We start from the raw sequence: 12,465 nt of genomic DNA, 5'->3' as shown, positions 1-12,465 counted from the left end.
GAATGAGAGAAGTCAGTTTTCCAAAATGATTCTCATCAGCCCCTGCCCCCAAACAACCTAGTCCAGTAGACCAGAGAGGAATACAACAGGCAGGCTTTGCAAGGGGCACTGCTGAGTACTCTGAGGCAGGGACTGTCCTCCGGTAATGACCTTCAAACACAGGCACAAATGGACGTCATTAGATGGACAGCCTATTAACTGTGAACCCAGAAGTTTCTACATTCCTTCTCTTTCTCTCTCCCTTCCTCCCTTCCTTTCTCTCTCTCTTTCCTCCCACTTCCTCCTTTTTTCTCCTTTCTATCTCCCTCCCTTTCTTCTTTTCTTTCTTCCCTGGAAGAGAATCAGACAGGCAGAACTGCTTATGTAAAGTTTTCATTTCAAAGCTAATGCTACATTCTGAAGGATGCAGGATGATTAAAGACAAAAACTTTCACCCAGTTTGAAATCTATGCAACAAAGAAACAATTATCATTCTCTCTCACACTATAAGGAAAAGTTCTTACCAGCCCATAAAAGATTAAAAATCAGTTAAAAAATTTATAAACCCTCAGTCTTTTAAACCACATATTTTTGTTAATTAAACCATTATGTTTGCTTTAAAACAATCCCCAGAATATTATAGAAAGCATTGAGACAGTATTTTTCACAAAATCGGATTCTGAATCTTTGCTTGAAAAAGGTCATTATTTGTTTCTGGGAACCCTGGTTTTTTGTTTTTGTATTTTAAGTCATTCTTATCTGTTTTGGCAGGCTCTGTGAAAACATTACCCTTCCCTGCAACAACACTTTGACGAAAGTTAGTCTGAAAGCCTAACTAAAGAGAGTAAGTCATCCGTAGCTTATGAAACAGATCCCTGGCTAAAAGAGGATTACTAAAAAAAAAAAAATCAACATGAAAAGTTATCTTTAGTAGGTGAGAATTATGTGTCCCCCACACTCGCCTCCCTTCCATCATAAGCCATTTCTGTGCATTTTCCAACAATCTGGTCAATCTAGTGCCTCTGACTGGAGAGTGTGAGACTTCCCGTGTTTGCTCAGCTGGTATTAAATTCACCACTGACAGTGGCAGTAAATATAATGGCTCACTCTCAGTGAATACACTGCAGAAGGCATCACCAAAAAAAAAAAAAAAAAGGCATCACCAGCTTTTGCTGTGGGTAGTTGTCTGGACTCTGCCTTTGGATCCGGGATCTGGGGCCAAAAGCTCCCTGCATCCTGCCCTTCCCAACATCTTCTGCCTCCCCCTGAGGCTGGGCCACCTGGGTAGGCGCCCTCCACCCAGCCCAGCCCTGTCCTTCAGGGCACACTCTGACTTACTGGCCCTGGGGTGGGGAGTGTTGCGGAGGAGCAAGGGACCCAGGACAGGACTTTGTCTGAGGGTTGGTGATGGGGGACGGGGTGGTTGGGGGGCGGGGAACACAGCCCCTCTCTGCTAGCACAGGACTTCTCTATGTTCTCCTCTAGGAGTTTTATAGTTTCGGTCTTACATTTAGATCTTTAATCCATTTTGAGTTTATTTTTGTAAAAATATGGAACGCTTCACGAGTTTGCGTGTCATCCTTGCGCGGGGGCCATACTAATCTTCTCTGTATCGTTCCAATTTTAGTATATGTGCTGCCGAAGCGAGCACACAGCACTTCTCCAAGGAGGCTGGAGGGCCGGGGTCCACAGCTGTGCCAACACGGGTCTGCATGGCTCCACATCACCTCAGTCCATATGCGTGGCCCCATGTGGCCCATCTGGGATGAATGCTACTTTGGTCACAGCCCTGAGGGCAGAGGGCTGACCCCCAAAGTGGTGGCCTCCGCCCCACTTCAGGCTCCATGCTCCTCTGGAGGCCTCTGCTCCCCAACCCTGGTGTGACCTCCGCTGATTACCAGCCTCTCTTCTCCACTCACCATGAGGATTCTCGCTTTATCTGATCAGTTTCAAGTCCTTCAGCAGGAGCTTCTCCACATCGCGCACCACCACCCCTCCCACACACATACCAGCTGGTGGGGAGGCCAAGGTGGGTTCCACCGTGAAGCAGATCCCATTCTGAGAGGGCCACGATTATAGCTTAGAGAACAAGAAAAGATAGGGCTGGTGGTTGTCCTGCTTTGTGGCGTAAGATTCCGAAGAGTATCTTCACCCCTAGAAGATGAAGCTTCACCTGAATCCTCCTGTGCACCCTGGGGAATCTGCTCGGAATGTGTAGGAGGGTGAACATCAGCAGAGTGCAGGGGCTCCACGGAAGCCAGGGTGCAGACCCCCCTGAGCGAACCCCACCTGGAAGCATGGACAGGCCCCTGACATTGCACATGGTCACCACAAGGGTTAGTGAAAGTCACTCAGTTGTGTCCAACTCTTTGTGACTCCATGGACTATATAGAGTCCATGGAATTCTCCAGGCCAGAATACTGGAGTGGGTAGTTTTTCCCTTCTCCAGGGGATCTTCCCAACCCAGGGATCAAATCCAGGACTCCCACATTGCAGGCAGATTCTTTACTAGCCAATCCACAAGGGAAGCCCATGAATACTGGAGTGGGTAGCCTATCCTCCTCCAGCGGATCTTCCCGACCCAGGAATCAAACTGGGGTCTCCTGCATTGCAGGTGGATTCTTTACCAACTGAGCTATCAGGGAAGCCCCCACCATGAGGGTGCTCTCTCTCAAATGGGAGTCGGGTAGCCACAGAGAACCTTCATGTGCACTAATGGTTGGTGAACAGGTATGCACTGCATCTCTTCTCTGGTCACTATTACAAATCTTTATCAATACATCCATTTACATCACATAGTCCTGTGAATTTTGTGAGATATTCCTAAAGCAAGCGGTGCATACATTTGTTTTCAGACAAGTTGTGTCCATTTGTCTAGGGTGCCACAGGTCCTGGATTTTCATGGCCAGTTTGTATTTCCAGGTTTCTGGACTTCAGTTACAGAGGGAAGGGAATTAGGACCACATCTCTGTGGTAACACGCATTGTTTTACTGCTAGTTTGCAACAGTGAAAAGCTGGAAACAATCTGAATGCCTAATAGTAGAGGACTGGTTCAATAAATTGTAGTGGAACATTTCAATGGAACTCTCAACCACAAATTGGCACTTGCCATCTACCTCAACAAGGATTAAATCATGTGCTGCTGCAGCTACTGACCTTCAACATCCACTGAAAGGAGTTCAGGGTGGAGAGCAGAAATGAGGAACTCTGTGCTCAGAGGAGAAAAAAACTGGCAGGACTGGTCCTGAGATTTTTGAAGAGCTGACTTTATGAGTCCAATTCTTGTATCTCCTCATATCTAGAGAAGCACTAAAATCCTTCAAGGTGACAACTGTTCCTTGCGACTAGCAGTCTTCACGAGACTAAGAGAAACCTTCTGGAAAAATATGTGCTTGATTGCATGTATTCCCCCTTCATCAGAATCACATCTATACTGACCTTCCCCCCTGCTTCTTTGGAGCAGTTTCTCAGAGCTACTGTGAGGGGCTATCTCCTGGGCTACAATCTTCATTTTGCCCCAAATAAAACTTAATTCACACACACACACAAAAAAACTTAATCCACAACTTTCACATTATACACTTTTTTTTTAAGTTGACAGAACTATGAAAATGAAACTGAAGGTCAGCCATTCTATTTCTCAGTTTAAATGAAGGGGGTTTACTTTGTTTTCACGAGACTCAGCATAAGGCAATTTGATGATCAAAACGTTCCTTCTGGCGTCAGCAGAAGGACAGGTGTCCTACGTGCCCTCCACTACAGAGAAGCCCACTCAGCGGAATGAAGGGAGGAGGGGTCGTGTTGGGTCTACTTTACCACGGTAAAAAAGATAACAAAAAAATCCCAGACCAATAAGACAAATACCCCTGTACCTATCACCTGTAATGAATAAATATAAATAATTGTGTCATATTTTACTCAACCTAAGTTTTAAAAGTAAAGTATTACCAGTTTAAAAAGTGATACAAGGCTTCCCCTGTGGCTCAGTGGCAAAGAATCTGCCTTGTGATGCAAGGGACACCAGTTCCATCCCTGGTCTGGGGAGATCCCTCATGCCGAAGAGCAACTAAGTCTGTGCACCACAACTCAAGTTTGTGCTCTGGAGCCCGGGAGCCAAAACTCTTGAAGCCTGAGAGCCCTGGAGCCCATGCTCCACAACAAGAGAAACCACAGCAATGAGAAGCCCAAGCACCACAACTAGAGAGTAGCCTCCGCTAGCCACAATTAGAGAAAAGCCTGAGCAGCAGCAAAGACCCAGCACACCCAAAATAAATGAATAAATAAGTAAATAAAAATTTAAAAAGTGATACAGAAGTCTTAATTTCGGTTAGGGCCCAAGAAAAAATATATATGCAAGTAATTCCTACATCCTGAAGTCAGAGAAAGAGGACCCACAGAGAGGATCAGAAGTACTCTGATTCGCTTGGATGAGCAGCTCAGACAGCAAGCGAGTATGTGGGCCGTGAAGATCGAGATCCCAGAGGGCTGTACTGTGATGGGAAGGCAAGAGCCTGGGAAGCACAGTGAGAGCTCACTTCCAACCCCTTTATTGGCCAATGTGCAGGTGAACAGCCAGGTAACAAGCGCTGGAATCCATCCATTGCTCAGTCCTCACTGTGTTGGGTGAGATGCGTATGGTTGGGTTCCTAACTAAGTTCAGTTTACACTTGTCCACCTTTCCCTGCCAATATCCTGCTGGTTTTTGATGAAGACCACCACCCTCTATCCCTGATGTCCTTTCTGATGGTGCTACTCTCCACAACTCCTCCTAGGATTGCTCCTAACTTTTTTCTTGATGGGTTGGGGCAGTTTCAGAGACTTCTCCCCGTGACTCTTATTCTACACATCAGGAAATCCTTATAAGTGTTCTGCCAACTACTATGTAAAATCCCAACTATGCACATGGGAGCTGGGAAATAACCATGGGCAGACCAAGGACCTGGCAGTGCTGTAGGGTGTTCTTGGACCAGAACTCCACTTGTCACCTGCCTTCATAAGTCCAGCTCTTACTGCAGGAACATAACACTGTTTCAGGTCAACCCGGATTCTCTACCCATTTCCCTGGGTCATCGTTACCTACCCTGTAGTGGGGTTGCAGCATCCTTCATCAAAGGGAACTGGCACCTTCCCTTCAGTCAGTGGGCTTTCACTTCTGTGAACTGATTTGGCTTTGGACGGTGAATGAGAGGCTGTGATTTTCCATTGCCATGACTCATTTCAAACTTCAGCCTTCCAACACTTGGACCCTACTTGGTCAGCTGCCATCTCTCTCACCCCAGAGTGGAGCACCTGAATCTACTGGTCATCAGCACATGACTTCAAAGGTGGAGGAACTTCCTCTAGTGCTGCTGCCCCTGCATCCCCCCAACCCATGCTCTTCCAGGACCCCACCATCCCCATCTCCAGCACCTTCTTCTGGTCAGCTCTGGCCCACACAGGATGTGTCCCGCCCATCTCTCAGAGATGCCATGCCCCGCACCGCCCCCCCCCACCACCCAGCGCACTCCTTGTGCTTTATGAAGGGAATGTCCACTGAGTTCTCCAAAGGAGCAGGGCCAGGCAGTGGGGTCACCGCTTGCACAGAGGGTTCCATTCTGAAGTCCGTGCTCCCTGAGGTTTTCCAGTGCTTTGCAAGGAAGTTCAAACCTCACCCCATTCACTGTGGATCATAGTCCTGTCTGCACTTCAGGAAGTTCTCCTGGCAGTGAACGAAGAGGGATGCAGGTGCCCCTGCCAGGACTTCCATGTCAGCAGAGTGCATTTCTATATTGATACATTCTCCTCGCCTCATCCTCAAAGGTCTGTCCTTCTCTACTCAACACCTTAAGATTTACAACTGCCCATTTCCTTCTCCTTCCATTTAGTGTCTGTGAGCCAAGCCCTACGATTCTTTTGATTGTATAAGCTTTCTTCCTGGAGCGTGACATGTTTTCTCAACTAAAGCGGCACTGAGAGAGGTCAGGAGGTAACACGTGGCGATGGTGGGGAATCTGGCGAAGTAGAAGCATCATCGTGGAACAGCTCTTCAGGTGAGTCTAGCAAGATGCTTAGCACTCCAGGGGGCATGATAGAGAGGTCCCAAAGAACCTGGACTCTCAGATGCTATTTGGGAACCATCCATTTGGGCTGCCAGAACCAAAATCCCATAGACAGGGTAGCCCAAATGTTTATTTCTCACAGTTCTAGAGGCTGAGAAGTTCAAGATCAAATGCCAGCAGATGTAGTGTCTGATGAGAACCAGCATCCTGGTGCATAGTTGTGTGTCTTTTGTCTTCTTGCCGCCCCCACCCCCTCATGTGAAGAAAGAGAGCAGCAGAACCTGCTGGGGGTTCGTCTAATGAGGCTTCACCACCATGATGAGTCATCTCCCAAAGGCCCCACCTCTATCTCAACATACAGATGTGGGGGGAAGCAGATGCCTATGCAGTCCACAGCAGGGCCACATGCACTCCGATGAGAACCTCTAGAAGCTTCTTCAGCTCATGACACATGGGGAGTTGGCAGTTAACACCCTAACCTCCTCACCCTTCAGTCTGGATAACTTAGCAGTAGTTCTGGACTTCCTCTCAGAGTTCTCCAGTGGGACCAAGCCTGGTTGCCTACAGTGGTGGCGGGCTGTCAACAAACCTTTCACTGCTTCCTTCCTTGCTTCCTGTTCCTGCCTCCCTTCCAGTGTCCTTCACCAGGGTTCCTGGCATCACCCACTGTGGAACATACTTGCACTCAAATCTCCCTCCCAGGGCTTGCTTCTGGGAAAATCGAATGGAGTAAGAGTCATTCCTTTCTACCCAATAATTCCAATTCTGTGTATTTACCCAATGGAAATATGCCTTAAAAAAGAGGGAGGAATTGAATCCAAAAAGGATATTGCAGCGTTTTCATACGATGGGAAAATTTGAAACAATCTAAATGTCCAACAAAGATCCATTTAGTCACATTTATTTTTCATCTACCGTGTACCAGGTACCATCCTGAACTTGGGATTCCCAAATAGAACGTCCCACAATTGGATGGGACAAGAGACAAGGCAGGAAAATGATGAAACCTGAACTAAGGCAGTGGCAGTGGGGACAGACTGGAGTGCAGAGAGGTTCGTTCCTTAAGGAAGAAGCAACAGAAGCAGGTGAATTGTTAGACACAGAAGAGAAAGGATGGGGAGACAGTGAGGGTGATGGGAAGCATGGTGGTGGGACAATTACTGCTTAGGAGACAATTAGGAGGTATTTTTATGACCACTGAAATTTGAGAAGAAGGAGCAAAGTCTACAAAGTCTATGTCTACCTTAGTCCAGGTTTCCGGCTTCAGGGAATGGGAGACAGGAGACAGAATGTAGGTAGAAAACCAGGTCTCAACACTAAGGTCTTTTCATTTATTTACTTATTTTTAGCTGTGCTGGGTCTTTGTTGCTATGCAGGCTTTTCTCTAGTTGTGGTGCAAGCGCTTCTCCTTATGCTGGCTTCTCTCGTGGAGCATGGGCTCTAGGCGCACGGCCTCAGTAGTTGCAGCACCTGGGCTAATAGGGAACTCTAGAGCACAAGATCAAGGGTTCTGTCGCACAGGTTTAGTTGTTCTGGCACCACGTGGGATCTTCCTGGATTAGGGATCAAACCCATGTCTTCTGCATTGGCAGGCAGATTCTTTACCACTGAGCCACCAGGGAAGCCCAAAAATAAGGTCTTGAATCCAGATTTGATTGAGTTTGAAAAGCTTTACCAGATGGTTTTTGTTTAATTGATAAGTTGTGTCTGACTTTCGTGACCCTTTGGACTGTAGCCGGACAGGCTCCTCTGTCCAAGTAATTTTCCAGGCAAAAATATTGGAGTGGGTTGCTTTTTTCCTTCTCCAGAGGATCTTCTGACCCAGGGATTGAACTCGCGTCTTCTGCACTGCAGGTGGGTTATTTACCACTGAGCCACCAGGTTGCTTTAAAATTATTTAACATCTGTAGACCCTCAAGTCACTTCACTATACAAGTCAGGCTCCTGGACTCCTGTCTACAAGAAGTTTCATTCAAAAGAAATGAAAATCCAACTGCATAAGCTTTGAAAAATACTTTACATCTTTCTTATCAGTTTTCTTCAAGTTTTCTTGCAGGAGTTTTCACAGGATAGACCCCAGAAACATTCCCTGAAATCCTTTGTAGACATTGCTCCTTCTTCTCAAATTTGGGTGGTCATAAAAATGCTTCCTAATTGTCTCCTAAGCAGTAATTGTCCAACCACCGTGCTTCCCTCTCTGCTCACTTCCTCCTCTGCACTCTGCATACCCCATGTGTCTCACCACTGAAGATGCCATTAGAACCAGCAGCCAGTGGAGGCCACGCTGAGCCTCTCTAGGGAGGCTGAGGGTCCAGGGCTGTCTCCTGGACAGGCTGTCCAGGGTCCAGGCTGTCTCCTCCATGGAATGAGGTAGATGGAACCATGTAGGGAATGTAGCTCATCTCTGTTCATTTTGTTGCTCACCGTCGATGCAGATGCTGCTGGTGTGAGAACTGCTTGCTGCCTTAGAGTCCTAGCTGCACACAGCAAATGAGGGCAAACCCACAGAGGGCAAGCACTGCACCCCCAGCCAGTGTTTGCCAGAGTTCCTGAGGGACCGTGTGTATCTGGTGACAAGAACTGCTGCTGTGAGGTCAAGATTTGATGAGCTGTTTGACCCTAAAAGCCATGGGGAATCCCAGGAGATATTATGCCTTTAATTTAGTCAATTTGAAGGATGGAACTTCGGAAACTAGGACACTTACATTGCGGGGCATTTCTGGAGGCAGAGTGTATGTATTCCTCAGTTATATTCTGTAAGGGTTTATTGGCTGCTTAATGTTCTGTGTTACAGTTTCTTCCTGGTCCAACAGCTTGCTGGTTTTCTCTAACCAGTGTTTTCATTATCTTACTTGTGTAAGGACACTTTAAAATATCCAAGTATTTTAGACCTCTCGGGTAGTTTTTTACCACTGAGCCACCAGGTTGCTTCAGCATTGTTTAACATCTGTGGACCCTCAAGTCACTTCACCATACAAGTCAGGCTCCTGGACTCCTGAAAAGCCCCTGGAGGAGAGCATGGTAACCCACTCCAGCATTCTAGCCTGGAGAATCTCCATGAACAGAGGAGCCTGGAGGGCTTACAGTCCATGGGGTCGCAAAGACAGGACTGAGTGGCTAAATGTCAACGTCAAGGATGCTTTAAAATAATGAAGTATTGGGGAGGAGCCAAGATGGCGGAGGAGTAGGACGGGGAGACCACTTTCTCTCCTACAAATTCATCAAAAGAATAACTGAACGCAGAGCAAACTTCACAAAACAACTTCTGATCGCTAGCTGAGGTCATCAGGCGCCCAGAAAAGCAACCCATAATCTTCGAAAGGAGGTAGGACAAAATGTAAAAGATAAAAAGAGACAAAAGAAAAAAAAAAAAAGAGAGAGACAAAAGAGCTAAGGACGGAGATCCGTCCCGGGAAGGGAGTCTTAATAGAGGAAGTTTTCAAACACCAGGAAACCCTCGCACTGGCGGGTCTGGCGGAAGTGTTTGAATCTCGGAGGGCAACCTGACTGGGAGGGGAACAATAAATAAAACTCACAGATTACGTGCCTAAAAGCAACTCCCAGCAGAAAAGTACCCCAGACACCCGCATCCGCCACCAGCAAGTGGGGGTGGAACGGAGAGGAGCGGGCGGCATTGCTTAGGGTAAGGACCGGGCCTGAGTGCCCTGAGGACAATCGGAGGGAGCTTTTGTGAGTTACCAACTTAAACTGTGGGACAGCAAAAGAGAGAGAAAATTAACCGGCCCGAACACACTGCCGTCCGTTCCCAGAACAAAGGGACAGAGCAAGTCCAGAGAAGAGCTCGCAGGCTTCGGACAGGCCCAGCCCGCTGGAGGCTGGAGGCAGGGGGGAGGGGAAAGGGGTAGGCTCAACCCCAAGGACCGCATCCCCTACCGCACTGCAAACAGGCCTCCAGTTTCTAATCAAAGACCTCCTGAGATTCTGAATGGTTGACATCAGCCGGGAGGGTCGTGGCGAGAGACACAGGGCGCAGGCACCCGACTGGCGCAGGCGGGGACTGGCGCTGGGGACGCAGAGGGCAGAAGGCGCAAGCACCCGACTGGCGCGGGCAAAAACTGAGACTGGGATGACGGAGGGGAGAAGGCGCGCCGCACCCGGGGAGAGTGCGCCCGTCAAGCTCCTGGCTGCCTGAGCCGCTCTGACGGGGAAACCTTGACAAGCCAATCGGCTAACCCCACCCACTGGGTAAAACCTCCACAATAAAAAGGAACCACAGACCTCCAGAATACAGAAAGCCCACTCCAGACATAGCAATCTAAACAAGATGAAAAGGCAGAGAAATACCCAACAGGTAAAGGAACATGAAAAAGGCCCACCAAGTCAAACAAAAGAGGAGGAGATAGGGAATCTACCTGAAAAAGAATTTAGAATAATGATAATAAAAATGATCCAAAATCTTGAAAACAAAATGGAATTACAGATAAATAGCCTGGAGACAAAGATTGAAAAGATGCAAGAAATGTTTAATAAAGACCTAGAAGAAATAAAAAAGAGTCAATTAAAAATGAATAATGCAATAAATGAGATCAAAAACACTCTGGAGGGAACCAAGAGTAGAATAATGGAGACAGAAGATAGGATAAGTGAGGTAGAAGATAAAATGGTGGAAATAAATGAAGCAGAGAGGAAAAAAGAAAAAAGAATCAAAAGAAATGAGGACAACCTCAGGGACCTCTGGGACAATGTGAAACGCCCCAACATTTGACTCATAGGAGTCCCAGAAGAAGAAGACAAAAAGAAAGGCCATGAGAAAATACTTGAGGAGATAATAGCTGAAAACTTCCCTAAAATGGGGAAGGAAATAGCCACCCAAGTCCAAGAAACCCAGAGAGTCCCAAACAGGATGAACCCAAGGTGAAACACCCCAAGACACATATTAATCAAATTAACAAAGATCAAACACAAAGAACAAATATTAAAAGCAGCAAGGGAGAAATAGCAAATAACACACAAAAGGATCCCCATAAGGATAACAGCTGATCTATCAATAGAAACCCTCCAGGCCGGAAGGGAATGGCAGGACATACTTAAAGTAATGAAAGAGAATAATCTACAACCTAGATTACTGTACCCAGCAAGGATCTCATTCAGATAGGAAGGAGAATTCAAAAGCTTTACAGACAAGCAAAAGCTGAGAGAATTCAGCACCACCAAACCAGCTCTTCAACAAATGCTAAAGGATCTTCGCTAGACAGGAAATGCAGAAAGGTTGTATAAACGTGAACCCAAAACAACAAAGTAAATGGCAACGGGACCACACCTATCAATAATTACCTTAAGTGTAAATGGGTTGAATGCCCCAACCAAAAGACAAAGATTGGCTGAATGGATAAAAAAATAAGACCCCTATATATGCTGTCTACAAGAGACCCACCTCAAAACAAGAGACACATACAGACTAAAAGTGAAGGGCTGGAAAAAAATATTTCACGCAAAGGGAAACCAAAAGAAAGCAGGAGTCGCAATACTCATATCAGATAAAATAGACTTTCAAATAAAGGATGTGAAAAGAGACAAAGAAGGACACTACATAATGATCAAAGGATCAATCCAAGAAGAAGATATAACAATTATAAATATATATGCACCCAACATAGGAGCACCTCAATATATACGCAAACGCTAATGAGTATGAAAGAGGAAATTAATAGTAACACAATAACAGTGGGAAACCTTAATACCCCACTCACAGCTATGGATAGGTCAACTAAACAGAAAATTAACAAGGAAACACAAACCTTAAATAACACAATGGACCAGCTAGACCTAATTGATATCTATAGGACATTTCACCCCAAAACAATCAACTTCACCTTTTTCTCAAGTGCACACGGAACCTTCTCCAGAATAGATCACATCCTGGGCCATAAATCTGGTCTTGGAAAATTCAAAAAAATTGAAATCATTCCAGTCATCTTTTCTGACCACAATGCAGTAAGATTAGATCTCAATTACAGGAAAAAAACTGTTAAAAATTCAAACATATGGAGGCTAAATAACACGCTTCTGAATAACCAACAAATCATAGAAGAAATCAAAAAAGAAATCAAAATATGCATAGAAATGAATGAAAATGAAAACACAACAACCCAAAACCTATGGGACACTGTAAAAGCAGTGCTAAGGGGAAGGTTCATAGCATTACAGGCTTACATCAAGAAACAAGAAAAAAGCCAAATAAATAACCTAACTCTACACCTAAAGCAATTAGAGAAGGAAGAAATGAAGAACCCCAGGGTTAGCAGAAGGAAAGAAATCTTAAAAATTAGGGCAGAAATAAATGCAAAAGAAACTAAAGAGACCATATCAAAAATCAACAAAGCTAAAAGCTGGTTTTTTGAAAAAATAAACAAAATTGACAAACCATTAGCAAGACTCATTAAGAAACAAAGAGAGAAGAACCAAATTAACAAAATTAGAAATGAA

General features: G+C 45.8%; 1 non-coding gene across 1 annotated transcript; it reads right to left on the bottom strand.

The window, feature by feature from the left end:
* Positions 1-1,523: 1,523 nt before the first annotated feature.
* LOC136167994 (U6 spliceosomal RNA) lies at positions 1,524-1,630 on the bottom strand. Its single transcript, XR_010663162.1, has one exon. It is a non-coding gene; the product is annotated as a U6 spliceosomal RNA (small nuclear RNA).
* Between the last annotated feature and the right edge of the window lie 10,835 nt (positions 1,631-12,465).

The sequence above is a fragment of the Muntiacus reevesi genome, chromosome 4, assembly GCF_963930625.1.
Source record: "Muntiacus reevesi chromosome 4, mMunRee1.1, whole genome shotgun sequence".
In the NCBI taxonomy this organism is placed as follows: domain Eukaryota; kingdom Metazoa; phylum Chordata; class Mammalia; order Artiodactyla; family Cervidae; genus Muntiacus; species Muntiacus reevesi.
The sequence above is the reverse complement of the archived record's forward strand: the minus strand, read 5'-3'. Positions and strand labels throughout refer to the sequence as shown.